Source organism: Rattus norvegicus, chromosome 6, assembly GCF_021556685.1.
Source record: "Rattus norvegicus strain SHRSP/BbbUtx chromosome 6, alternate assembly SHRSP_T2T, whole genome shotgun sequence".
In the NCBI taxonomy this organism is placed as follows: domain Eukaryota; kingdom Metazoa; phylum Chordata; class Mammalia; order Rodentia; family Muridae; genus Rattus; species Rattus norvegicus.
In genome coordinates this window covers 18166806-18194513 of record NC_141539.1, presented here as the reverse complement: position 1 = coordinate 18194513, position 27708 = coordinate 18166806, and the positions used below count along the sequence as shown (strand labels likewise).

At 39.7% G+C, this 27708-nt stretch overlaps 1 long non-coding RNA gene across 4 annotated transcripts in view; it reads right to left on the bottom strand.

The window, feature by feature from the left end:
• The window catches only part of LOC102552412 (uncharacterized), a 490342-nt gene that overhangs the window by 362977 nt on the left and 99657 nt on the right, over window positions 1-27708 (bottom strand). For 2 of the 4 annotated variants that reach the window (XR_015622774.1, XR_015622773.1), the window contains exon 2: window positions 23668-24299. The exons of the other annotated variants lie outside the window; for them this stretch is intronic. This is a non-coding gene — a long non-coding RNA (uncharacterized LOC102552412). The remainder of the gene's footprint in view (window positions 1-23667; window positions 24300-27708) is intronic. 4 annotated transcript variants of the gene reach the window in all.

Genomic DNA, 27708 nt, shown 5'->3' with positions numbered 1-27708 from the left:
CTATTCATCCCAAGTGTATGTCACATACATAAAGTGAGAAAAACCTCTTTCTACAGCACAACCATACAACATAGCCTGTATCCACATAACCAATTCTTCTCCTGCCTTCCCGCCTCTCCTAGAGGACCACTGGACATATAATTCCTCCCTCTGATTTCCTGGCTGTCTCAGGAGCCCAGTTTAAATGCAGGCACTTTACAAACCCTCAGCCTACAATCTGAATAAATGTGTTCAGCTGTCAAAATTTACTTCCTCAAGCATCACCGTCAAATAATCCGTTTTAAATAACTTGTGATTATTACTAAGTCTTTGTGACAAAGTACAAGTCTTTAAGCCAGGGAAGACAAAAGGCAGTGATAGACAGCTTTCACTGGTCTATAAAAGTGTTTACTGATACAACCGTTAAAAATACATTCTAATTTAAAACATAGCACAATTAAAAAATGTTCCAAATAAGAAAGATGGAGCAACTATCATTTTTAGAAATGTTTGGTTTCCCCCTTTTAATGATTTTTGAAATGCAAGGCTGAACACAGTAATTTAATGGCTTTTAAATTGTCACCTAAATATCAGGTTTCTTTCAAAATTATAGCTTCTCTTGGTCCTAATGAGTCATGTGTCCACTGCTGTTAAACTGTGGTGCTAATTTCAGGTTAAAGAGCACAGCACAACTGATATACATTTTTGTATGGTGCATTCAATTGCTGTTACTGTAGGGTTTTTGTTTCCACTTAACATTCGGCTGTTTTATGTACTTAGAGAAGTGAGTCAACTCTCATAAATAAAAGGATGCGCTTTCTTTCAGAATTCCAACATTTCTCTTACTCATCATCATAAGGGTCATGCTTAGTGCAAAGCCTGACAGTGGCTAGCAGCTAGTAAGTACTGCTTTTAATAAAGAACAAGTAGCTAGAGACACAGTCAGTTTGCTGTATGTTCCGATGGGCTTTCTACTCCCACCCACAAATGATTTGATATTTTAGAATGATCCATGTGTGCTTTTTCTTCTTGTTTGTTTCTGGACACTATCTTTTCTTGCATCCTTCAGTTAAACTTTATGAACAAACAATAATTATACACATTGATGGTAGTGACGTGATAATTCACTATGTGGTATCATGTATAATTTTCAAACCAGAGCAACTAGCATTTATTTGTACTGAGAATTCCTCTGTGCTAATTACCTCCAAATAGATATTGAATCACAGTCAAACTTCTGGGCTGGATAGAATTACAGTTCATCCTTATTATTCTAGTTCATGTGACAACATGTCACATAACGCCTGTCTGGTCCCCTCCTCCTCATCGATCTCTCTTAGGAGTTACTACTGTGTTCGGTAATTCTACCAGACCAAAGTTTTGCTTCCTGTCAAGAGTGAGAACATGGGTCATTTGCCTTTCTCTGCCTGGCTTACTTCATTTAGCATAGTGTCTCCAGTTTCATGCATATGGCCACAAATGAAAGCTTTTACTTTCTCATGCGGAAGATGATTCTATTGTGTGTGTTCACTGCACCTTCTTCTCTGCTCATGCACACTTACTTCACTCCACATCTCGGCCCTTCAGTAGTATGAGAGTTAGCTCAACACTATCAATATCTCTTCTGCTGTTTCTACTTCTTTTGAAGACTTGTAAGGAAGATCTATGGATTGTTTTTCAAAGAAAGCATATTTACCCAATCTCTTGTCCTACTGATTATAAAGAAAATAATCATTAAAAGAGCACTCCCTGAGTGAAAAGAAATATGAACTGCAAGAGCAAATGCATATGCCAGTTTATGGTATGTCTAGGTCTTACAAATTATCAAAAAGTAAACAACTAATGTATTGGGGGAAACGGGGTAGTATAAAACGGTAGCTACTTGTCTTGTTGTTATTGCCCTTTGTTGGATTTTCCAGTTCACGAAATAGACTCAAGACAGGATGTGTCCTGTGACGTAGTGAGGATGGTGTTCATGATCTTGATTCCATCGAGAAAGAAGTCTGAATAATATTAAACCATCAGTGGCACTTTTCAATGCCCACTGTCCTGTTGATTTTTAAAAACAGAAAATAATAACAAGCCTCTCGTGACTCACATAGAATGAAATGAATTCCCAAAATAAGTACTAAGTGGCAGTACAAAATGGGCCTTGGAATGTGAACACTGAAAACTATATATTATATATCATAGAATCTTTTTCACCTGAGTAAGTTTAGAATAATTGAATTTTAAATTGTTCAGATTTCTGCTTTCCTGTAACCTAGTCTGAGTGACTCTTTTGAAAGCATAAAGGACTCAAGCAATCACTAGGTTTACAGAGGCAGGCAAAAATGGCCTGAGAAGCAAGGAGATGGTAAAGACATCTTTTGCCAGGCATAAAGGCCTTTGTTGGACCACCCCTGACCAGAATCCACATTGTGGAAGGAGGACCTGACTTCCAAAAAATGGTTTCCAACATTTACTCAGTACCATGACATACATATGTACACTGAATGAATGAATGAATGAATGAATGAATGAACAAATTAATTTATTAAAAGCTTGTAAAAACTGCCCTGAGACTCATCTGGTACCAAAAAAATCACACAAAGAAGAACTAAAGGTTAAATACAAACAAAAGTTCTTGAGAGGGATAGACATTCCAACTCAAACCAATAATTGCTTCCTGGATAATAAAAATGCCCTCCCTGCTTTCGTTTCTAGAGTTATCAGTGTCTTAACCCAGGACACAAAGGTACATCAAAACTCTGTCACTAAATCTCCCAAGCAGGAGGCTTGACTTATGCCCAGATGACTGTTAATTCAACCTTTAATTCTTCTCAGTCACACATGAGGCATCTGGACTCTGTCTCCCTAATAAGAGTGTTCATATACCAAGGAAATGAAAATTAATTCTAATTTTTTGGCTAAGAAAATGAAAGAGGAAGACAAATATGACTCTGCACATAGCAGGGATGTTTCAGATTCTCTCAGTCATGCGCATTTGCCATTGCACTTCCTAATGAATATGAATAGGAAAACTATAGCAGTTGGAAGAAATATATATTGTTTATTTAATGCCATTGTGTACATTTTAAACTGATCAATTAAAATGGTTGTGTTTGCAATAAAAACAAATCATTCTCAAATGCTTGAGTGCTTCAAATAGGAATGGACCCCATAGGCTCATAGATTCAGGCGTTTGGTCATTAGAGGGTAAAAAGGATTAGAAGGTATGGCCTTGTTGGAGGAACTGTGTCACTGGGAGTGGACTTTAGGGTTTCAAATTCTCAAGCAAGGTGCCTCTCTCTCTCTCTCTCTCTCTCTCTCTCTCTCTCTCTCTCTCTCTCTCTCTCTGTCTCTCTCTCTGACTGATGGATGCAGACCCAGATATAGAACTCTCAGCTCCTCCAGCACCAAGTCTATAACCGCATGCCACAGTGCTTCCTGCCATTATTACAAAAGACTGAACCTCTGAATCTGTAAGCAAGCCCCAATTGAAAGCTTTCATTTAGAAGCATTCCCGTGGTCACGGGAGTCTCTTCACAACACTGACGACTAAGACACTTGCTTATAATAAATAAAGCAACAATGCTTGAAAATTTATCGTGGTCCCATTAGGACATCTTTAATTTTATTACAGTTAATGGTTTTTGTAAACACAAAAGTAATAGTTTCTGTGGGCAGAGTACTACTGATTTATTAATGGAAGTACACAATATGCCAAGAAAAGGCTAGGCGTGCATATCAGTATAAATCTGCTAAAGATCACTTAATTTATTCCCTAAGTTTCTTCATTAGGGACAGAAAACAATAAAAGTTTCAGCTGTTCTTTTTTTACATGTATAAATAGAAAATATAAGTTTATTGGTTCTTCTACAAAGAAGCAGTGGTCACTGCCACCCACAAGGCAGGAAACAATGGCTGCTTTTACAAGGGTGTTACCCTCTTTGCTCCAGTTTCCAGCGTGCAAATGAGCATGGTCCAGTTTACAGGTTCTCATTTCTGGGATACAAGGTTATGGTTAATTGGAACTGACCATACTCAGTCCTGCCATTCTACAATGTCCTTCAGACTTCCTTGTCCCCTTGAATTCCTCTCTCTGAAAAGACAGTACAGCCAGTGTTGGATGTTTGGACAAGCATTTCCTCTCGAATTCTTTCATGCTGAATGAAGCCATAGATTAGGATTGGCTGCCATAGGACACCTGGCAGCTTATTCAAAGGAGTCAGGGAAAGTGGATTTTCTGATGGCATTATCTGGAACCCATAATGAATCATCATATATATTTGAAACTGTTAAACTCAGAGGATCGAAAACAGGAAACAAGCAATATGAAGGTCTCCCTCTGTAACAGGATCTTCCCAGTACAAGAATATAATCAAAAGTAACTGACTACAGCACTCCTGGGACTTGGACAGTGATAATGCTGTCTTTCTAAGTCACTTCTGAGGGCCCCAATACACACACAGACACATAGACACACAGACACACAGACACACACACACACACACACACACACACAAACACACACACATGCACACAGAGAAAGAGAGAGACAGACAGACAGACAGAGACACAGAGCCACAAATTCCTACTCTGAGCTAATCTAAATCTCTTCTACATCTTATCAGCACAATTGGTCAGATTTTTTTCCTTGACCAATATGCTCCAGGACTGTGAGAGATACACAAAGCATAGTTTTGTGTATCAGCTTCTAAGAACAGCTGTAGTGTGTGGATATTGGCTGGCTGAATTGCCTCTGGATTCCATGAGTCTGCAAAAATAAGTATTTATACACAATATTATATTCTACTTTTTCAGAGATTCTTCAATTTAGGAATGATTGTCAAGTGTCATAGGTGTACCTGGTAAGTAAACTTAGAAGGAAATGAAGAACTCTTAACTCCATCATGATCGTTCAAATAAGTCAAGTGCACACTGGAAGCATTTGGAAGTGTAATTCCATCGCTACTATCAGTGAAGGTTTATAAAAGAAACTTACATCTACAACTGGAAAATGATTAGCCAGGAATTAAAGAAGATATTAAAACTCACTTGGAAGCAGAAGGCAGATTATTTCCTGTTGTATAAGAAATGCACATCTAGAATTGAGCACTAAACCCAAAGCATCTTGAGATCAAAGATTAATAGAAAGAAAGGAAAAGTGACATGGGTAAAGGTGTTGCTGCCAAGCCTGGTGACCTGGGTTCAATCTCTGGGACCCATAAAGTAGAGGAAAACTGACTCCTGAAAGATGCCATCTGGCCATCCTACAAAGGCCATGGTAACTGTGCAGTAATGTATACACATGTACACACACACACACACACACACACACACACACACACACACACACAAACAATTGTTTTTAGAAAATTTAAAAAATAAAGAAAAAGAATAACTTTGTAAAACATAGAGCAAATACGAAGGAGAAAATGGATTACAAGACATTTCATGAGAGAGAATTACTCTATGAGAAACTTCAGTGGTGTAACCCAATGGTTTGCTCTAAAAGAGATAAAGTTTTAGAATTTATTCACTTCTTTTACTTGGTAGCAATTTTAAGAATGATAGAATAATTTTCATTGTAAACTGTAGTCAATTCTTATTCCAATATGTTTCAACAAAGAAAAATAAGAAAGTAAAGAAACTGAAGTATTCTGTCCACAGGAGCACTGAAGCAATACTGGAAAATTTACACACTAATAAAGCAAATAAACAGCAAAATAGCTTGAAACAAGGAAACTGGACTTAATGATTGTAATGAAACCAATTCACAACAAACTGATCATCATAAGGTTATGTATGTACATGTGTGCACGCTGTATAAATGTATATATATGTATATATATATAAAATAACATGGATACAACCATAGCACTGCATGTGCATGTATGTAAAATCAAAATCATATATATATATATAAATACATAGCACTAATCAAGTCATTTACTAAAACACACTTAAATTAAATACATACCATGGGCTATTTTGACTAATCACATTCTAGCTTACCTTAGGATCATTTAAAAATATTAATATAAACATAAACAAAAATGATGTGAAAACTTCTATTTCACAAAACACATGAAAAGAAATTGTTAGTCAAAATTTTGGTATATTTCTTTTATCATGTTTTTCCATCTTGTTTTTTAACTCATGTTTTGATACTCTATTTCACTAGGGTTTTTTGGTTTGTTTTTAAAAAGTGTAGCCTGACTTTATTTTTTTTTCAGAATATTCTCATTTAATTTTAATTCTTTTTAAAACATTTCCTTTATTTCCTGAAAATCTCAAGATCATTTTAAAGGAAAGAGTAAAAACCATTCACAAAGTGAGATGATGTTTTTCTTGACATGAGAAAATATTTTGATATGAACTTCTAATAAAGCTGCTGTTAAGATGATAGATGTTCATTTATTCTCAGAATTTACTTGAAGAACTACAACAAATCATTAAAATGTTGAAGCAAAGTCCTGGAATAAAACTATGACCATATGGGAAGAGTGTTGTCAGGGTTACATTAGTTGCTTCTGGGTCAATGTGAAGAAAAACTGATGTAAATAACATGAAAGAGGAAATATGATTTATTTGGGCTCAAGATTTCTGTCAATTATGACAGAAAGGGTGGGGAAAGAAAACAGCTCACAACATGGCAGCCAGAAAGCAGAGAGAAAGGATGCCATGTTCTCTAGCTTCTGTTTTCTGCTTTTTCCCTTTATTCTATTTGACATCCACACTGTGGGTTTGCATACATACATACATAAATACATACATACATACATACATACATACATACATACATACCATACACAGAAAAAGAGAGACAGACAGACAGACAGATAGGCAGACACAGAGGGGAGGGAGAGGGAAAGGGAGAGAGTCAATTCTCTCTGAAATTAGCCTACCAAACAAATGCTGAATTCAGCTTTCTATTCTCCTAAGTACTTTAAACCCAATAAAGTTTATAATTAATATTAACTATGACAGATTTTTTCATTCTTTCTTAGCTACTCACAGAGATGAAGAAATTTGTGATAAAATTTCCAAATACGATTTCTTCATGTAAATCTTAATAAATCTGTGGTAAACTGTATACTTTTATTAGCCTGAAAGCCATATGTATTGAAATTTGTTGTCTCAAAACTCCTAATCTACATAAACTTAGTCCAATAAGAAAATAAAACTATGACAGAACTCCCTGCACCCAAATTCCACAGGGGAGAAAGCTGAACTCCCAGAAGTGCAGACAATCCTGAGACCACAGGACAGACCGCCACTTCTGCCCACTTCTGCCCTCATCCCTAGCCCAAGAAGAAATTCCTGGCCTCTGGATACAGGATCATAGGAGCAGTCAGCAGTAGGAACCAGCTGGTTTTTGCCTGCACCTGGAACTGAACTGAACTTGTACCACAGCTCCCTGCGCCAAAATTCCATGGGGAAGAGAGCTGAACCCTCAGAAGTGCAGACACTCTTGAGAAACCAGAGACAATGAATTTCTGCCTGTATTTCTGACCCAAGAGGAAATCATCTAGTGCCATCTGTGCCTGAGGGAACAGTCAGGGGGAACGACCCTTTGGGTTTCTGAGTGTGCTGAGAGCTGAAAGGCAGTCCCCAGGAGTGCCTATATACCTGAGAGCAGAGCTCTCTATTCCCAGATCCCACTGAATAAAAACAGATCTAAAGGAGTACTGACACACAGGCCTGTAGGAGGGTCAAGCCAGCGTCAGAGACAGCAAGACAAGCTAACACCAAAGACAACCTGATGGCAAGAGGCAAGTGCAGGAACCTAAGCAACAGAAACCAAGACTACTTGGCATCATCAGAGCCCAGTTCTCCCATGAAAGAAAAAACAGGATATCCCAACACAGCGGAAAAGCAAGACTTAGACTTAAAAATCACATTTGGTGGTGGTGGTGGTGGTGGTGGTGGTGGTGGTGGTGGTGGTGGTGGTGGTGATGATGATGGAGGACTTTAAGAAGGACATAATTAGGCACTGAAGCTCCCGGAAGGGGCGGCACAGGTCTTCCCGGTTGCTGCCGCTGCAGAGAGCCCGTGGGCAGCACCCCACGAGCGAACCTGAGCCTCGGGACCACAGGTAAGACCAAATTTTCTGCTGCAAGAAAGCTGCCTGGTGAGCTTGGGACACACGGAAGCAGAATTTCTCTAGGACCGGGCACGTTCTGTGTTTACCAGAAGTCCCACACCCGCAGATCCCGGCCCCCAGCAGCTCTCTGCTCCCAGACCCGGTGAGAGAGAGACCCAACCGCCTGGTCAGGTGGGCACTCCTGAGGCTGCAGAGCGGAAGAGACCACCAACTCTGTTCACCCCTGCCCACATCCCTGGCCCAAGAGGAAACTGTATAAGGCCTCTGGGCTCCCATGGGGGAGGGCCCAGGAGCGGCAGGACCCCTGCCTGAGACACCGCCGGAACCTGAAAGAAACAGACCTGATAAACAGTTCTCTGCACCCAAATCCCGTGGGAGGGAGAGCTAAACCTTCAGAGAGGCAGACAAGCCTGGGAAACCAGAAGAGACTGCTCCCTGCACACACATCTCGGACGCCAGAGGAAAAAGCCAAAGACCATCTGGAACCCTGGTGCACTGAAGCTCCCGGAAGGGGCGGCACAGGTCTTCCTGGTTGCTGCCGCTGCAGAGAGCCTCTGGGCAGCACCCCACGAGCGAACCTGAGCCTCGGGACCACAGGTAAGACCAAATTTTCTGCTGCAAGAAAGCTGCCTGGTGAACTGAAGACACAGGCCCACAGGAACAGCTGAAGACCTGTAGAGAGGAAAAACTACACGCCCGAAAGCAGAACACACTGTCCCCATAACTGACTGAAAGAGAGGAAAACAGGTCTACAGCACTCCTGACACACAGGCTTATAGGACAGTCTAGCCACTGTCAGAAATAGCAGAACAAAGTAACACTAGAGATAATCTGATGGCGAGAGGTAAGCGCAGGAACCCAAGCAACAGAAACCAACACTACATGCCATCATCGGAGCCCAATTCTCCCACCAAAACAAACATGGAATATCCAAACACACCAGAAAAGCAAGATCTAGTTTCAAAATCATATTTGATCATGATGCTGGAGGACTTCAAGAAAGACATGAACACACTTAGGGAAACACAGGAAAACATTAATAAACAAGTAGAAGCCTACAGAGAGGAATCGCAAAAATCCCTGAAAGAATTCCAGGAAAACACAATCAAACAGTTGAAGGAATTAAAAATGGAAATAGAAGCAATCAAGAAAGAACACATGGAAACAACCCTGGATATAGAAAACCAAAAGAAGAGACAAGGAGCTGTAGATACAAGCTTCACCAACAGAATACAAGAGATGGAAGAGAGAATCTCAGGAGCAGAAGATTCCATAGAAATCATTGACTCAACTGTCAAAGATAATGTAAAGCGGAAAAAGCTACTGGTCCAAAACATACAGGAAATCCAGGACTCAATGAGAAGGTCAAACCTAAGGATAATAGGTATAGAAGAGAGTGAAGACTCCCAGCTCAAAGGACCAGTAAATATCTTCAACAACATCATAGAAGAAAACTTCCCTAACCTAAAAAAAGAGATACCCATAGACATACAAGAAGCCTACAGAACTCCAAATAGATTGGACCAGAAAAGAAACACCTCCTGTCACATAATTGTCAAAACACCAAACGCACAAAATAAAGAAAGAATATTAAAAGCAGTAAGGGAAAAATGTCAAGTAACATATAAAGGGAGACCTATCAGAATCACACCAGACTTCTCGCCAGAAACTATGAAGGCCAGAAGATCCTGGACTGATGTCATACAGACTCTAAGAGAACACAAATGCCAGCCCAGGTTACTGTATCCAGCAAAACTCTCAATTAACATAGATGGAGAAACCAAGATATTCCATGACAAAACCAAATTTACACAATATCTTTCTACAAATCCAGCACTACAAAGGATAATAAATGGTAAAGCCCAACATAAGGAGGCAAGCTATACCCTAGAAGAAGCAAGAAACTAATCGTCTTGGCAACAAAACAAAGAGAATGAAAGCACACAAACATAACCTCACATCCAAATATGAATATAAAGGGAAACAATAATCACTATTCCTTAATATCTCTCAATATCAATGGCCTCAACTCCCCAATAAAAAGACATAGATTAACAGACTGGATACGCAACGAGGACCCTGCATTCTGCTGCCTACAGGAAACACACCTCAGACACAAAGACAGACACTACCTCAGAGTGAAAGGCTGGAAAACATCTTTCCAAGCAAATGGTCAGAAGAAGCAAGCTGGAGTAGCCATTCTAATATCAAATAAAATCAATTTCCAACTAAAAGTCATCAAAAAAGATGAGGAAGGACACTTCATATTCATCAAAGGAAAAATCCACCAAGATGAACTCTCAATCCTAAATATCTATGCCCCAAATACAAGGGCACCTACATACGTAAAAGAAACCTTACTAAAGCTCAAAACACACATTGGACCTCACACAATAATAGTGGGAGATTTCAACACCCCACTCTCATCAATGGACAGATCATGGAAACAGAAATTAAACAGTGATGTCGACAGACTAAGAGAAGTCATGAGCCAAATGGACTTAACGGATATTTATAGAACATTCTATCCTAAAGCAAAAGGATATACCTTCTTCTCAGCTCCTCATGGTACTTTCTCCAAAATTGACCATATAATTGGTCAAAAAACGGGCCTCAACAGGTACAGAAAGATAGAAATAATCCCATGCGCGCTATCGGACCACCACGGCCTAAAACTGGTCTTCAATAACAATAAGGGAAGAATGCCCACATATACGTGGAAATTGAACAATGCTCTACTCAATGATAACCTGGTCAAGGAAGAAATAAAGAAAGAAATTAAAAACTTTTTAGAATTTAATGAAAATGAAGATACAACATACTCAAACTTATGGGACACAATGAAAGCTGTGCTAAGAGGAAAACTCATAGCGCTGAGTGCCTGCAGAAAGAAACAGGAAAGAGCATTTGTCAGCAGCTTGACACCACACCTAAAAGCTCTAGAACAAAAAGAAGCAAATACACCCAGGAGGAGTAGAAGGCAGGAAATAATCAAACTCAGAGCTGAAATCAACCAAGTAGAAACAAAAAGGACCATAGAAAGAATCAACAGAACCAAAAGTTGGTTCTTTGAGAAAATCAACAAGATAGATAAACCCTTAGCCAGACTAACGAGAGGACACAGAGAGTGCGTCCAAATTAACAAAATCAGAAATGAAAAGGGAGACATAACAACAGATTCAGAGGAAATTCAAAAAATCATCAGATCTTACTATGAAAACCTATATTCAACAAAATTTGAAAATCTTCAGGAAATGGACAATTTCCTAGACAGATACCAGGTATCGAGGTTAAATCAGGAACAGATTAACCACTTAAACAACCCCATAACTCCTAAGGAAATAGAAGCAGTCATTAAAGGTCTCCCAACCAAAAAGAGCCCAGGTCCAGACGGGTTTAGTGCAGAATTCTATCAAACCTTCATAGAAGACCTCATACCAATATTATCCAAACTATTCCACAAAATTGAAACAGATGGAGCCCTACCGAATTCCTTCTACGAAGCCACAATTACTCTTATACCTAAACCACACAAAGACACAACAAAGAAAGAGAACTTCAGACCAATTTCCCTTATGAATATCGACGCAAAAATACTCAACAAAATTCTGGCAAACCGAATTCAAGAGCACATCAAAACAATCATCCACCATGATCAAGTAGGCTTCATCCCAGGCATGCAGGGATGGTTTAATATAAGGAAAACCATCAACGTGATCCATCATATAAACAAACTGAAAGAACAGAACCACATGATCATTTCATTAGATGCTGAGAAAGCATTTGACAAAATTCAACACCCCTTCATGATAAAAGTCCTGGAAAGAATAGGAATTCAAGGCCCATACCTAAACATAGTAAAAGCCATATACAGCAAACCAGTTGCTAACATTAAACTAAATGGAGAGAAACTTGAAGCAATCCCACTAAAATCAGGGACTAGACAAGGCTGCCCACTCTCTCCCTACTTATTCAATATAGTTCTTGAAGTTCTAGCCAGAGCAATCAGACAATAAAAGGAGATCAAAGGGATACAGATCGGAAAAGAAGAGGTCAAAATATCACTATCTGCAGATGACATGATAGTATATTTAAGTGATCCCAAAAGTTCCACCAGAGAACTACTAAAGCTGATAAACAACTTCAGCAAAGTGGCTGGGTATAAAATTAACTCAAATAAATCAGTTGCCTTCCTCTATACAAAAGAGAAACAAGCCGAGAAAGAAATTAGGGAAACGACACCCTTCATAATAGACCCAAATAATATAAAGTACCTCGGTGTGACTTTAACCAAGCAAGTAAAAGATCTGTACAATAAGAACTTCAAGACACTGAGGAAAGAAATTGAAGAAGACCTCAGAAGATGGAAAGATCTCCCATGCTCATGGATTGGGAGGATTAATATAGTAAAAATGGCCATTTTACCAAAAGCAATCTACAGGTTCAATGCAATCCCCATCAAAATACCAATCCAATTCTTCAAAGAGTTAGACAGAACAATTTGCAAATTCATCTGGAATAACAAAAAACCCAGGATAGCTAAAGCTATCCTCAACAATAAAAGGACTTCAGGGGGAATCACTATCCCTGAACTCAAGCAGTATTACAGAGCAATAGTGATAAAAACTGCATGGTATTGGTACAGAGACAGACAGATAGACCAATGGAATAGAATTGAAGACCCAGAAATGAACCCACAAACCTATGGTCACTTGATTTTTAACAAAGGAGCCAAAACCATCCAATGGAAAAAAGATAGCATTTTCAGCAAATGGTGCTGGTTCAACTGGAGGGCAACATGTAGAAGAATGCAGATCGATCCATGCTTATCACCCTGTACAAAGCTTAAGTCCAAGTGGATCAAGGACCTCCACATCAAACCAGACACATTCAAACTAATAGAAGAAAAACTAGGGAAGCATCTGGAACACATGGGCACTGGAAAAAATTTCCTGAACAAAATACCAATGGCTTATGCTCTAAGATCAAGAATCGACAATGGGATCTCATAAAACTGCAAAGCTTCTGTAAGGCAAAGGACACTGTGGTTAGGACAAAATGGCAACCAACAGATTGGGAAAAGATCTTTACCAATCCTACAACAGATAGAGGCCTTGTATCCAAAATATACAAAGAACTCAAGAAGTTAGACCGCAGGGAAACAAATAACCCTATTAAAAAATGGGGTTCAGAGCTAAACAAAGAATTCACAGCTGAGGAATGCCAAATGGCTGAGAAACACCTAAAGAAATGTTCAACATCTTTAGTCATAAGGGAAATGCAAATCAAAACAACCCTGAGATTTCACCTCACACCAGTGAGAATGGCTAAGATCAAAAACTCAGGGTACAACAGATGCTGGCGAGGATGTGGAGAAAGAGGAACACTCCTCCATTGTTGGTCGGATTGCAGACTGGTAAAACCATTCTGGAAATCAGTCTGGAGGTTCCTCAGAAAATTGGACATTGAACTGCCTGAGGATCCAGCTATACCTCTCTTGGGCATATACCCAAAAGATGCCTCAACATATAAAAGAGACACGTGCTCCACTATGTTCATCGCAGCCTTATTTATAATAGCCAGAAAATGGAAAGAACCCAGATGCCCTTCAAAAGAGGAATGGATACAGAAAATGTGGTACATCTACACAATGGAATATTACTCAGCTATCAAAAACAACGAGTTTATGAAATTCGTAGGCAAATGGTTGGAACTGGAAAATATCATCCTGAGTGAGCTAACCCAATCACAGAAAGACATACATGGTATGCACTCATTGATAAGTGGCTATTAGCCCAAATGCTTGAATTACCCTAGATCCCTACAACAAACGAAACTCAAGATGGATGATCAAAATGTGAATGCTTCACTCCTTCTTTAAATGAGGAAAAAGAACACCCTTGGCAGGGAAGGGAGAGGCAAAGATTAAAACAGAGACTGAAGGAACACCCATTCAGAGCCTGCCCCACATGTGGCCCATACATATACAGCCACCCAATTAGACAAGATGGATGAAGCAAAGAAGTGCAGACCGACAGGAGTCGGATGTAGATCGCTCCTGAGAGACACAGCCAGAATACAGCAAATACAGAGGCGAATGCCAGCAGCAAACCACTGAACTGAGAATAGGTCCCCTATTGAAGGAATCAGAGAAAGAACTGGAAGAGCTTGAAGGGGCTCGAGACCCCAAAAGTACAACAATGCCAAGCAACCAGAGCTTCCAGGGACTAAGCCACTACCTAAAGACTATACATGGACTGACCCTGGACTCTGACCCCATAGGTAGCAATGAATATCCTAGTAAGAGCATCAGTGGAAGGGGAAGCCCTGGGTCCTGCTAAGACTGAACCCCCAGTGAACTAGTCTATGGGGGGAGGGCAGCAATGGGGGGAGGGTTGGGAGGGGAACACCCATAAGGAAGGGGAGGGGGATGTTTGCCCGGAAACCGGGAAAGGGAATAACACTCGAAATGTATATAAGAAATACTCAAGTTAATAAAAAAAAAATAAATGGAAAAAAAAAAGAAGGACATAATTAACTCCCTTAAAGAAATACAGGACAACACAAGTAAACAAGTAGAAACCCTTAAAGAGGAAACACAAAAATCCCTTAAAGAATTACAGGAAAACACAACCAAAGAGGTGAAGGAATTGAACAAAACCATCCAGGATTTAAAAGTAGAAATAGAAACAATAAAGAAAGCACAAAGGGAGAGAACCCTGGAAATAGAAAACCTAGGGAGGAGATCAGGAACCATAGATGTAAGAATCACCAACAGAATACAAAAGAGAGAAGAGAGAATCTCAGGGGGAGAAGATACCATACACAACATCAAAACAACCATCAAAGATAATGTAAAACACAAAAAGCTCCCAGTCAAAAACATCCAAAAAAATCCAGAAAGCAATGAAAAGGTCAAACCTAAAAATAGTAACTTAAAGGGCCAGTAAATATCTTCAACAAAATTATAGAAGAAAACTTTCCTAACCTAAAGAAAGAGATGCCCATAAACATACACAAAGCCTACAGAACTCCAAATACATTGGACCAGAAAAGAAACTCCTCCCATCACATAATAGTCAAAACACCAAATGCACAAAACAAAGAAAGAATATTAAAAACATTAAGGGGAAAAGGTCAAGTGACATATAAAGGCAGACCTATTAGAATTACACCAGACTTCTCACCAGAGACTATGAAAGTCAGAAGATCCTGAGCAGATGACATACAGAACATAAGAGAACACAAATGCCAGCCCAGGCTACTATATCCAGCAAAACTCTCAATTAACATAGATGGAGAAACGAAGATATTCTACAACAAAACAAATTTAAACAATATCTTTCCACAAATCCAGCCCTACAAAGATTAATAGATGAAAAACTCCAACACAAGAGGGGAAATTACACCCAGAAAAAGCAAGAAATTAACCTTCTTTCGACAAACCCAAAAGAAGATAGCCACACGAACATAATTCCACCTCAAACAACAAAAATAACAGAAAGCAACAACCTCTGGTCCTTAATATCTCTCAACATCAATAGACTCACTTCCTCAATAAAAAGACATGGACTAACAAACTGGATACAGAAACAGAATTTGCTGCATATGAAGAACACACCTCAGTGACAAAGACACACACTACCTCATATTAATAGGCTGGAAATTTTTTTCTAAGCACATGGTCCCAAGAAACATCTAGATTAGCCATTCAAAATATCGAATAAACTCAAATTTCACCAAAAATTATCAAAAAAGATGAGGAAGGACATTTCATACTCCTCAAAGGAAGAAAAATCTATGAAAATGAACTCTCAATTCTGAGTATCTATGCCCCAAATGCTAGGGCACCACATTCATAAAAAAGAAAAAAATAACTTTACAAAAATTCAAAGTGCACACTGAACCTCACACAATAATTGTGGGAGACTTCAACATCCCACTCTCACCAATGGTCAGATCATGGAAACAGAAACTGAAAAGAGACACAGTGAAACTAACAGAAATTATGAACCAACTATATTTAACAGATATCTATAGAATATTTCACACTAAAACAAAAAATATGCCTTTTTCTCAGTAACTCATGGTACATTTTCCAAAACTGACCATAAAATCTGTCCCAAAACTATCCTCAACCAATACAAGAAGATTGAAGTAATCCAATGTATCCTATCAGATCACCAAGGACTAAGGCTGGTCTTCAATAGCAACAAAAGCAACAGAAAGTCAACATACACATGAAAGCTGAACAATTATCTGCTCAAGCAATAAATTAAAGGCCTTTTAGAATTTAATGAAAATGAAGAGGAAACATACCCAAACTAATGGGACACAATGAAAGCAGTGCTAAGAGGAAAACTCATAGCTCTGAGTGCTTCCATAAAGAAATTGGAAGAGAGCATATACTAGCAGCTTAACAACACAGCAGAAAGCTCTACAACAAAAAGAAACAGATATACCCAAGAGGAGTAGAATGCAGAAAATAATCAAACTCAGGACTGAAATCAACCAAGTAGAAACAAAAAGAACTATACAAAGAATCAAGAAAACCAGGAGCTGGTTCTTTGAGAAAATCAACAAGATAGATAAACCCTTAGCCAGACTAAACAGAGGGAACAGGGAAAGTATCCAAATTAACAAAACCATAAATGTAAAGGGGGGAAGAACAATAGAAACAGAAAAAAATCCAAAACTTATCAGATCCTACAACAAAAGCCTATACTCGACAAACTAGGAAATCTGGATGAATTGGATAATTTTCTAGACAGCTATCAGGTACCAGAGTTAAACTAGGATCAGATAAACCATCTAAACAGTAGCATAACTCCTAATGAATTAGAAGCAGTCATGAAAATTCTTCAATGCAAAAAAAAAAAAAAAAGAGCCCAGAACCAGATGGTTTTATTGCAGAATTCAATCAGGCCTTCATAGAAGACCTATTCCCAATACTGTCCAAACTATTCCACAAAATAGAAACAGAAGGAATACTATGTAATTCCTTTTATGAAGCCACAGTTGTACTGATAACTAAACCACACAAAGAACCAACAAAGAGAACTTCAGACCAATATACCTAACGGATATTGATGCGAAAATACTCAATAAAAATTTTTGCAAACCAAATCCAAGAACACATCAATACTATCATTCACAATGATCAAGTAGGCTTCATCCCAGGAATGCATAAATGGTTCAATATATGGAAATACATCAACATAATCTACTATGTAAACAAATTCAAAGAAAAAGGCCACAAGTCCATCTTATTAGATGATGAAAAAAAGTATGTGACAAAATTCAACACCCCTTAATGTTAAAAGTCTCAGAAAGAACAGGAATTCAAGGCCCATGCCTAAACATAGTAAAAGCAATATACAGCAAACTAGCAGCCATCATCAAACTAAATGGAGAGAAACTTGAAGCAATCCCATTAAAAAATCAGGGGCTCTCTCCCTACCTATTCAATATAGTACTCGAAGTCCTAGCCAGAGAAATTAGACAACAAACGGAGATCAAAGGGATACAAATTGGAAAGAAAGAAGTCAAAATATCACTATTTGCAGATGATATGATAGTATACTTAAGTGACCAAAAATTTCATCAGAGAACTTCTGATCCTGATAACTTCAGCAAAGTGGCTGGATATAAAATTAACTCAAACAAATCAGTAGCCTTCCTCTACTCAAAACGTAAACAGGCTGAGAAAGACATCAGGGAAATGATACACTTCACAATAGTCCCAAATAACATAAAATACCTCGGTGTAACTTTAAATAAGGAAGTGAAATATCTGTACACAAGAACTTTGGCAGGATTAATACAGTATAAATGGCCATCTTGCCAAAAGCAAACTACAGATTCATTGTAATTCCCATCAAAATTCCAACTCAATTCTCAGTCTCATTTTGAACAATAAAGCAAACCCAAAATAGTGAAAATTATTCTCAACAATAAGAGAACTTCTGGGGGAATCATTGTCCTCAAGCTTTCCTACAGTGCTTTTATCAATAGTGATAAAAACCGCATGGTATCGGTACAGAGACAGACATGTAGATCAATGGAACAGAATTGAAGACCCAGAAATGAACCCACATACCTATGGTCACTTGGTCTTTGACAAAGAAGCTAAAACCACCCAGTGGATAAAAGACAGCATATTCAACAAATGATCCTGGCTAAAGTGGCAGTCAGCATAGACCTCCACATAACACAAGATATACTGAATCTATTAGAAAAAAAGATTGGGAAAGAGTCTCAAACACATGGGCACAGGGGAATATATCCTGAACAAATCACCAATGGCCCAGGTTCTAAGATCAACTGTAGACAAATGGGATCTCATAAAATTGAAAAGTTTCTGTAAGTCAAAGGACACTGTCATCAGAACAAATGTTGGGAGCCATAATGGGACAAGCTAATAACTAGGAAGTGATCTTGTTGAGATGGCCTGCTTCAGATTATTATGTAATCCAAGACAGGTTCCCCCTTAGTAGGCAAGGCCATAAGGGAACTCATTTTAGGACAGATTCCTGCTATTAATATGCTTTTCCTGTTAGTATTAAACTAATATAACAATCACTAAGTAATAGCACACTCCTTTGGAGCAAATCTTTGCAGATCTATGAAGATGTACTGTCTCATTGTGATGCTGTATAGACAAATAGAAGACTTCTTAAGACTTAATGATGATCCTATAAGAATTCCTAAAATTATATTAGTGATTAAGCTGTTTTACAGTGGGACTGCTATTAGGTCCTTTTTTGATAGTCAAAACTGCAACGAGAACTCTGCCAGTCTCCCAAGTGACACCAGTTAATTGCTCTTAGACAGTAATTAGACTTTCTCCTACTCAGAGCACATTCCAAGGGGTTGTAAAACAATTAACCAAAAGTCATAAAAAGGGAATTAACTATCGGTGCTTGGACAGAAGATAAAGTATTGACTAGATGTATCTATACACAACTTCACTAATAACTTAGTTATGATTTTAAACCTTCAATGAACCTGTGGAACTGTGACAGGTGATGGATGGTTGACTAGATAATTACTACTAATGGATATGTGTGTAAACATTCTCTATCATAAACTTCTAGTATTTCAATTTATGATTTGATATTTTGTGTGAACTTGTGATGAACTTTTTAACATATGATCACGTATTTTGAAAGATGTTTAAGTGCTGAGGACAAAGAGTCAGAACTGAGCTGAGAAGAACCAAGCTGGGAGGAACTGAGCTGAGGAGACAGACATTTTTAAACAGAATACTTTTTAGACAGAACTGAACTCAAGAACTTAGAAATATAAGTATAGATTTGTGAGAAAAGGCATTGAGAGTAAGAGCATTGTTATGACTTCAGAGCAAGAGGACAGAGCAAGATTTAAAGGAGAATGGAGAGTGGAATAACTGAGAAACTATCAGTGACATAAATAACCAAGAAAGCAAAAGGTAGAATGCAAAGGGGAAGAGGAAAAAAGAAGCTACAGAGAGCAGAAGGAGCAGACAGGCTTCTCCTTACCAACAGACAGAACAGGTCCTTTCTCCTTTCTTTTTTTTTTTTTTTTTTTTTTTTTTTTTTTTTTTTTTTTTTTTTTTTTGGTTCTTTTTTTCGGAGCTGGGGACCGAACCCAGGGCCTTGCGCTTCCTAGATAAGCGCTCTACCACTGAGCTAAATCCCCAGCCCAGAACAGGTCCTTTCTTAATAACAAGGCAGACTTAGTCTTAATAAAAGGAGCAAAGCTTTTTTCCTTACAAAATTGGGTTTAATTCATTTAGCATTTAGCATTCATTCTTTCTCAGTGCAATAAAAATGGGAGCTCATTTTTCTTCCAGAATGTATGAGTTCTTTCTGCACTGGTGCTTGGACTTTTGCTCCATGTGCATATGTAAGTATGGATGTGTGTGTTTAAGTATGTAATTGTGAGACTGTATGCATATGTGTATGTAAGAATGTAATTGTGAGAATGCATGCAAGCTTGGCACACCTAGTTGAATGGAAATGCATAAATATGTTTTCGTGTATCTGTATATGAACTTATGTGTTTATGCATATTTGCCAGTATAAAAATTTTTCCTTCTGCAAGCACTATTCTCTTCTCTTGGTTCAATAGAAGTTTACTACTCCAAACTTCCTCTTAGTGAGACAAGCAAGAGGCATCTGAACAAAAGGGAAAAGGTTCTAGCAATTAATCTTTTACTTTCTCTCCTGATGTTTTAGGATGAGGTACTACTTGCCAGAGACTGCAGTTTCTTGCCTCAGAGGAACACGGAAGGCAGTTAAGCTACAGTAGCATAATAACTTTTAATATGTAAACTTTTTATTATTTTACAGCAACCCTAAATATCTCATAAGATGAAGTCTTACCCTCTACCAACCCTCTTCGCCCTCTGCTGCAGCAAGAAGAACCTACATAAGAAAGAAGATCACCAATGGGGTTGGCACCCTGCAGACAAAACAGCAACATACAGATTGGGCAAAGATCTTTACCAATACTACATCTGATAGAGGGCTAATATCCAATATATATATATAACTCAAGAAGGTAGACTCCAGAGAGCTAAATAACCCTATTTTAAAAAATGGGAAAGAGAGCTTAATAAAGAATTCTCAACTGAGGAAACTCAATGTCCACAAAGCACCTAAAGAAATGATCAACATCCTTAGTCATCAGGGAAATGCAAATCAAAATGACCCTGAGATTCCACCTCAAACCAGTCAGAATGGTAAGTTCAAAAACTCAGGTGACAGCAGATGCTAGTAAGGATGTAGAGAAAGAGGAACACTCTTCCATAGCTGGTGGAATTGCAAGTTGGTACAATCACTCTGAAAATCAGTCTGGCGGTTCCTCAAAAAAATGGACATTGTACTACCTGAGGACTCAGCTAAATACCATTCCTGGTCATATACCCCAAAGATGCTCCAACATATAACAAAAACACATGCTCCATTATGTTCATAGCAGCCTTCTGTATACTAGCCAGAAGCTGGAAAGAACCCAGATGTCCTTCAACAGAAGAATGGATGCAGAATATGTGGTACATCTACACAATGATGTACTACTCAGCTATCAAAACCAAAGACTTCATGAAATTCACAGGGAAATTGAGGGAACTTGAAAATATCATTCTGATAACAAAAGAACACACATGATATGTACTCACTGATAAGTGAGTATTCGCCAAAAAGAAGCTCAGAATATCCACGATAAAATTTAAAGACCATATGAAACCTAACAAGAAAGACCACACCAAAGTGTGGATGTTACCTACAGTCCTACTCAGAAGGAGGAAGAAAATAATCTCTAGGAGGTAGAGGAAGGGAGGGATCTGGGAGGGAGAGAGGAGGGGGAGGGAAAAGGGGGGACTAGTTCAGATAAGGGAGGAGATGGTGGAGAAATACGAAAGGTCAGAATTTTGAAAGGAGGTGTGTAGCAGTGGGGAGAAAGAACTGGAAATAGCCAACATAAAGTCCCAGATGCCAGGAAAGTAAGAGGCCCCCAGGACCTAACAGTGATGACATTTCCTGAAATACCTGACAAAGGGGAAAGAAAACCTGTAGAGATCATATTATGAGGTTAGACAGGGCCCTGGTTGATGGATGGGGCCACCCACCCATCTCCAAACTTTTAACCCAGAATTGCTCCTGTCTGAGGGAAATATAGAAACAAAGAGTGGAGCAGAGACTGAAGGAAAGGCCATCCAAAATCTGTCCCATCTGGGGATCTATCCCATACGCAGCCACCAAACTCAGTCACTATTGCTGATGCCAAGAAGTCCTTACTGACAGGAGTTTGATATAGCTGTCTCCTGAGAGGCTCTGCCAGAGCCTTATTGATACAGATGCCGATGATGCTTACAGCAAACCATCAAACTGAGCATGGGGACCCCAGTGGAAGAGTTAAGGAAAGGACTGAAAGAGCTGAAAGGGTTTGCAACCCCATAAAAGAAAAATACCCACCAACCAGACCTCCTAGGGACTAAACCATCAACCAAAGAGTACACATGGAGGGACCCATGGCTCTGACTACATATGTAGCAGAAGATGGCCTTATCTGGCATCAGTGGAGGGGGAGCCCCTTGGTCCTGTGAAGGTTTGTTGCGCCAGCATAGATTAATGCTAGAGCAATGAGGCAGGAGTACATGGGTGGGTGGGGGAGCACCCTCATAGAAGCAGGAGTGGGGGGATGGGATAAGGGTTTGTGGAGGGGAAACCAGTAAGGGGAATAACATTTGAAATGTAAAATAGTAAAATAACCAATAAAAATTGTTAAAGAAGAAAAGTCTCCTAAGGAAAGAAGGAGAGAAAGTTTGCCTTCCAGCATCTGCACAGCATAACATTGGGTTTCATTTTTAGTCCATTAGCACAACAGAAAGTATCTGATCCCATAGCCAGGCAGTCAACAAGTCATCTATATTTCTACCACCATAAGAGTATCTTGTACACTGAGACACATAATCTCATCTGGATACCCTTACATTTGTTACAGTGACTCATCTATTCCAGCCCCTATCACCTGTTCAGCTTTCAGAGCTGTTCTAATTCACCATGACCAACTGATAGTATGATTATGGAATTAGGCCTGTAAGAATTTGGTCTTGGTTCCTTCTCTCTACTTTGGATTATCTAATATTGCTGACTTATTTTCTGATGCTGTTTTTAAGTAGCAATGTGAGTTAGAGACTATTCTCTCTTACCTTCTTTGTTATTCTCAAGAGAATACTGCAGCAGTTAAGCAAATGGTGCCTGACTTCTTTTACTTGGCATCATGTGGGACTAAATACTAAATGCTGGCATGTGTGATGTATTGTATTAACTTGCTTGGGAAGGATGCTCCTTAAAGGACCATGACTGAGCTGTAAGGTATAGGTCTTCAACTTGCCTGGGATACAAGCATGAAGGCAGGCACACCTGCAGCCATTTTATCTATGAATTAAGAACAGAAACCAAGCTTCAGATGCTAAGGGTCCAAGCATGCACAGGCCTGGCTCCCTGAGGGTGGCACAATGGTTGTCCAAGCTTGATGTCATATCTCCAGACATCTGTCACTAAAAAGAAATTTTTATTGTTCAAGGCTTTGGTGCTTTGATTTTTTTCCCCATATAACTAAAGATGCTCTAAAGTTTTTGCTCGCTTATATTAAAATTATATTAATCCCATTGAATGCTGGCTCTAGTTGATAAAACTGCTGCCCAAAATGTTAGATTCACATAAAATACTGAGTGGTGATTTCTGCAAAATCCTATAAGGTTGGAACATTAACTTGAGACATATGATTTATAATTCCTTAGAAAAGTAGCCCACAGAAAATACTAATACAAAAGATAGAGATTCAAACTCCAGATCTTCAAATGACATTACTAAAAAGAAGTAAACTCAGTTCTTAATCATGGTCCATACCTTCCTCCTTGTTTTAGTAATGATACATTTTTATTTATTATTTTAGTAGTAGGCATACACATCACTCTCTCTCTCTCTCTCTATCATTTTTTCTTTGCAGATGCTTCTTCAGCTAAAATTCTAAAATGACTCCTAAGTCATGTAGACCTACCTCTTAACCCATCTCTGTAAGGAAACAAGAACAGTCTACTCACTTACCAACTTGTCCACCTGAATTGAAGCTCTGTGTCTTCCTCCAGAACATTTCCCTTCTAGGCAAGGGGGCATGTTGAGAAGTCCTTTTATAAAACGTACATGATGGAAGGCAGGGACCAATCCAGAAAACAAAAAGCTAGAGAGCCAAAATAGTGTGTTGAAAGGTGATTTGACATTTGAGAGCGGGAGTTGCCGGTTACCCTCAGAAGCTTGTCTCTAAATGAAGCTTCCAGGGTGAGAGCAGTGAGATCAGCAACCTCACACAGTGACCCCAGACCTTGCAGATATGGGATCTCTTCACATTTTCTTCTCAACAGCCAGTAATAGAAAACGTGGTCTGCTGAACAACAGGATAAGCTGCTGAGCTGTGTGAGGACGGAAAAATGTCTCTCCTTCCAGATGCTTAGACCATGAGACACGCTGAGCACCCTGCCAAACTTCATTACCCAGGTAGCCAAGAGACCATTTCTTCTCAAGTAGAAACTCTTTAGCCTGATTTTATAGAAGACCTAACATCTGGGGCCTGTATCTCTCTCGCCTCCTAATCCAGCCTCAGTGTGTTTAAGATGCTAGGCTCTGAGTCCTCCTCCACTCTCCAGTGTCCATCAAGAGGCAGGGAGACAGGCGAGATGGAGCTGGAAAATGGAGAGTAGACACAATCACACTTCATTTTACGTATGCGTGTATGAAATTCTCAAGAGTAGATTTAAAAATCACAAGGATGGGTGATAGATAACAGACAGAAAGACTAACTACAGGAAAGCCTCAGGTATGTTTTTAAGTCCTTCTAAATGACAAAATCAGACTCATACAAATTATCTACAATAATTTAAAATGTCAACTGAAAAATGTACTTTAAGGGCAAAAAAAAAAAAAGTCTTCCGATTAGTATTTAGACTACTGGGCACCATAAACTTGCCAAGGTGATGCATTTTAGGAGCCCTCATTCCTGTTCTTCAAAAGCTCTTTGGCACCATCTCTTAGGCAGCAATATGCAAGTTCACGCTCAGATCTCTACCGCTGACAATACAGACCGCTCAAAACGGTAAGAAACTGTTGGTGTCTCCTCCAAGTATGTTATATTGGGGACATTCAGGAATTTGTTGTTCAAATCATTTCTTATCCTTTTACACTTCACCCTCCATCATTCAAGCAGAAATTTGGAAAATACACACATCAGCACACTCATTAAGACCCAAGACGAAAGGAAGAAATCTGCTCAGGTCTTCCAGTAGAACTTAAGTATCACTTAAGAGCAAATAGGGCAGGGGAGAGAATTCAGTTCACTTAATCACTGGGTTGATTTCCCCAAAGTATAAAGGTCACATGACCAAAATTTGCATCCTGAAGCAAGAGACAAAAGGCCTAAAGTAATGACTTTACTGTCAATAAAAATATACCATGTTAAAGGTTTAGGCATTTATTTACCTCAGTGTCTAAGTTTGAGGAGGTGTGGGAGAAGAAAGGTTTAAAAAATTAATAAAGGAGACTAAAGCAGTGAAGTGTGTCTTCAAAAACAATCTCGTGTCTAGTATGTTTCATTTATTAGTTGCCTAAACTTTAATTAATATTTTAACCTTCCTGTGTGTGAGGTCAGCCTCCCTGCCTGGAATATACAATGATGTATAAAACAGCATGGCAGACTTCACAGTTTCTTCATACTTTTACACTTCTGTTCTCTGGTCCTGCAGACATGGGTCAGGGAATGTTTATGGATGAATGAGCAGAGATGAGAGCTGATCAAGAAAAGAACATGAGAGCTGTAGTTTTGATCATAAATGTCACTTAAAGCCCTGCATGTTGATGGCTTGGTCCCATCCTGTGAAGTTATTGGAAGGTAGTGGAGTCCTGTAGGAAGGAATCCAGGTCACTATGGATGAAGTCATGGAGAAGGTGCCATCTATCAACTTCCTGCCACTGTGAAACCAATCCTCCTCTGCCACTCATTCCAGCCATGCTACTCTCTCACCACAAGCCCCAAGGCAAAGAGAACCAATCATGAAGTCCAAGGCAGCTAAAGGTGGAGGTGGTGGAGGTGGAGGTGGTGGTGGTGGAGGTGGTGGTAGTGGAGGTGGTGGTGATGGTGGAGGTGGAGGTGGTGGTGGTGGAGGTGGAGGTGGTGGAGGTGGTGGTGGACGTGGTGGTGGTGGAGGTGGTGGTGGTGGTGGTGGTGGAGGTGGTGGTGGAGGTGGAGGTGGTGGTGGAGGTGGTGGTGGAGGTGGTGGTGGTGGAGGTGGTGGTGGTGGAGGTGGTGGTGGTGGAGGTGGTGGTGGTGGAGGTGGTGGTGATGGTGGTGGTGGACGTGGTGGTGGTGGTGGTGGAGGTGGTGGAGGTGGTGGTGGTGGAGGTGGTGGTGGTGGTGGTGGTGGAGGTGGTGGTGATGGTGGTGGTGGAGGTGGTGGTGGTGGTGGTGGAGGTGGTGGAGGTGGTGGTGGTGGTGGTGGTGGAGGTGGTGGTGGTGGAGGTGGTGGTGGTGGAGGTGGTGGTGGTGGTGGTGGTAGTAGTCGTGATGGTGGTGGTTTTGGGGTTTCCACCTGTTGAATTTTTTACTTCATTTTATTTATTCATTTATTTATATATGTCTGTGTATACACAGCTTGTTGCAGGTGCACATGTCACAGGTGAAGGTCAGAAGGGGCCATCAGTGTCCTCCACTGTAACCCATTCCTCTGCCATAGGGTCTCTCTGGATCTGGGCCTCCCATCTTCTCAGCTGAGCTGGAATTCAACCAGGCTCAGTGATTCTCCTATATCCAGCATCCAGCCCCCCAGCTTCCCAGAGCAGAAGTCACGAGCCTTTGCAGGGGCACCTGGCCTATACGGGAGTTGGGTTCTGATCCCTGGCCTTCACAATCCTGAAGCAATCACTGTGAAATGCTGAGTCACATTTCCAGTGTTTTAAATTTTTTCTTTTATTTCTAAGTGTGAAGCATTAAATGTTTAGTATATAATTAAACTCCTATATGAGCTATTATGAACATACTTAGTACTGTTTTCATAGGGACTTTTTTTAAACAGAATGTTATAGAGACCTTATTTGATATAACAGTACTTTTTTTTTTATTAACTTGAGTATTTCTTATATACATTTCCAGTGTTATTCCCTTTCCCGGTATCCGGGCAAACATCCCCCTCCCCCCTCCGTTCCCTATGGGTGTTCCCCTCCCAACCCTCCGCCCATTGCCGCCCTCCCCCCACCAGTCTAGTTCACTGGGGGTTCAGTCTTAGCAGGACCCAGGGCTTCCCCTTCCACTGGTGCTCTTACTAGGATATTCATTGCTACCTATGAGGTCAGAGTCCAGGGTAAGTCCATGTAGTCTTTAGGTAGTGGCTTAGTCCCTGGAAGCTCTGGTTGCTTGGCATTGTTGTACATATGGGGTCTCGAGCCCCTTCAAGCTCTTCCAGTTCTTTCTCTGATTCCTATTCTCAGTTAGGTGGTTTGCTGCTGGCATTCGCCTCTGTATTTGCTGTATTCTGGCTGTGTCTCTCAGGAGCAGTCTACATCTGGCTCCTGTCGGTCTGCACTTCTTTGCTTCATCCATCTTGTCTAATTGGGTGGCTGTATATGTATGGGCCACATGTGGGGCAGGCTCTGAATGGGTGTTCCTTCAGTCTCTGTTTTAATCTTTGCCTCTCTCTTCCCTGCCAAGGGTATTCTTGTTCCCCTTTTAAAGAAGAAGTGAAGCATTCACATTTTGATCATCCGTCTTGAGTTTCATTTGTTCTAGGCATCTAGGGTAACTCAAGCATTTGGGCTAATAGCCACTTATCAATGAGTGCATACCATGTATGTCTTTCTGTGATTGGGTTAGCTCACTCAGGATGATGTTTTCCAGTTCCAATCATTTGCCTACGAATTTCATAAAGTCGTTGTTTTTGATAGCTGAGTAATATTCCATTGTGTAGATGTACCACATTTTCTGTATCCATTCCTCTGTTGAAGGGCATCTGGGTTCTTTCCAGCTTCTGGCTATTATAAATAAGACTGCAATGAACATAGTGGAGCACGTGTCTTTTTATATGTTGGGGCATCTTGTGGGTATAT